The sequence below is a fragment of the Fukomys damarensis genome, unplaced genomic scaffold, assembly GCF_012274545.1.
Source record: "Fukomys damarensis isolate Sample0158 unplaced genomic scaffold, DMR_v1.0_HiC HiC_scaffold_24, whole genome shotgun sequence".
Taxonomy (NCBI): Eukaryota; Metazoa; Chordata; class Mammalia; order Rodentia; family Bathyergidae; genus Fukomys; species Fukomys damarensis.
In genome coordinates, this window is record NW_022900936.1 from 6,777,842 (window position 1) to 6,780,128 (window position 2,287).

General features: G+C 48.8%; 1 protein-coding gene across 2 annotated transcripts in view; it reads left to right on the forward strand.

The window, feature by feature from the left end:
• Hlcs (holocarboxylase synthetase) overlaps positions 1–2,287 on the forward strand; it is a 169,628-nt gene that overhangs the window by 19,742 nt on the left and 147,599 nt on the right. The gene's annotated exons all lie outside the window — the stretch shown is intronic.

A 2,287-nucleotide genomic window follows, 5' to 3' on the forward strand; every position in this document is an offset into this window, starting at 1 on the left:
TTTTTTTTTTTTTTTTTTTTTTTGTACTGAGCCTCAAGCTTGCCAGGTAGATGCTGTACTGTGAGCTGTATCCCCAGCGGGCCTCACTTTTGTTTATTTTTTGTCTCAGTTTTGAGACAGAGTGTTGTGGCTGTGTCTAGATGTCCCTCCAAAGCCTCATGCAGCCTTTTTTGAAGATAGCTGAATCTTGGTTGTGTGATGCTGGGGTTAAGGGCGTATGGTTACTAAACCACTGCACATGAGTAATTGGGTCGGCAGCACCCTAATCCTGGGAGTGTGAGTGAGATAAAAGGGGCAGAGGGATGCTGATCAGGTCCATTGTTGCTGTTGCTACCTTGTACCATTCTGTTCCTCCTCTGTGATGCCTGTCTGCCATCCCTGCCTTCGAGCCGGCTGACGAGGGACTGAACCTCTGTGAACTGTGAGCTGAGTGAATCCCTCCCCTTTAGCTTTGGGTGTTGGGTGTTTTTTTCTCAGCAATGAGAGAAAAGTAACTAACGCACAGGGTCTTACTGTATATTCCAGGCTGGTCCTGAACTCACTATGTAGCCTAGGCTGGCTTCAAATTTACAAGGATCCTCCTGCCTCAGCTTCCCAAGTGCTGGGATTACAGGCATTGTACCATCATGCCTGGCTTCACTTTTGATTTCTGTTTTTGCCTGGGCTTCAGAAACTCAGGTACAAGAATCTTCAATGATTTTAGTGTCTGCTGGTAACCAGGATGGAGTGGATGCAGTATGGGCCTCTTCAGGGGAAGAAGATCCCCAGTATGTGCATCAGGAGTGTGCACCTCTGCAGCACAGATGAGAGACATTTGAATTACTGACCGTGTCTGAACTGGACACGGACAGTGCTTGTCATGGAGCACTTCCCTGGATCTCTCTCATTTTTTATTTGGAGACAGGGTCTTGCTAAATTGCCCAGGCTGGCATTGGACTTGTGATCCTCCTGCCTTAGCCTCCTCTGTAGGTAGGATTATAGGCATGTGCCACTGTGTGTATGGCCAGACTGTTTTCTTTTTGTTTTGGTTTGGTTTTTTTTGAGACAGGGTCTCACCATGTAGTTCAGGCTGATTTTGGATTCACCATGTAACTCAGGCTGGCCTTGAACTCATGGCACTCCTCCTGCCTCAGCCTCCCAGATACTGGGATTATAGGCGTGTGCCACCACACTTGGCCAGACCTTTTTCTCCTTGTTATTCCCAAAACAATAAAGTGAAATGATAGCTGTTCACGTAGCATTTCTGCTGTATTTGTGTCACGGAGGTGGTGTGTGGGTGACATGCACGTACTGTGTTATTTGTCAGGGGCAACTTGAGGCTCTGACTTTGGTGTCCATGGGAAGGGAATGCTGGGACTGACCCTCTGTGGGGACCCGGGGATGACTACTTTCGGGAACTGCAATGAGGTGTTTCGGTCTGGGCTTCTCTCAGCAGTCTTCGGAGAAGGAAATCAGTGTGGCCCAGCTGTGCTCACGGCCGTGGCCAGGGCGTGAGGCGTCTCAGTGTCTGCCTGTCGGTGCACTGAAGAGAAAGCGCCGCAGGAGTGTTCGGAGTTCTCTGGGCCCCTGTCTGCACTGCCTGTGAGTGATAGCTGGTTTTGGGCGGGCGCCAGGTCCTCCAGGTATGGGCTCTTGCTAATCCCCTCCCCGATACGCTGTCAGTTTCTTAGTCGTCATGACAAATTATTCTCTGTCTCTTTTTGCTGTCTCCCCATAACAGGCAGACTTGAGTGCAATGGGACAGCCAGGCAGTTTCAGCAGATTATCAGTAGTCCAGGTGACCCTGCTCTACCTGGAGAACAGAGCGTGCCCCTCACCTTGGCCTTGTCTTTCAAGTCATGCGCTTTCCTGGGCGAGCTCTGTTCCCAGAGGTGAGCAGGGTGTGGAGCACTGTGGTTATTGAGCACCCACCTGGTCCTGAAAGGTACCCTGGTACCGGGGAAGCCCAAGAGATGCCTCACAGGATTCTTTGATGCAAAAATATACGTGAAAGTCCTATGTAAATTGTATTATTTAAATGATTATTTATTTATTTATTTTTGAGGTAGGGTCTTGCTATATAGCCCAGGCTGGCCTCGAATTCACAGTGATCTTCCTGCCTCAGCCTCCCAAGTTCTGGGATTATAAGTGTGCACCACCACATTCAGCAATAATGTTATTTTTATTATTTTTAGGTTATCGGGAGATTGAGTTAAAAATGTATAATGTTGAGCCGGGGATTTAGCTCACTGGTTCCACCACCTGCCTCGCAAGCACAGGGACCTGAGTTTGATCTCCGGTACCAAAA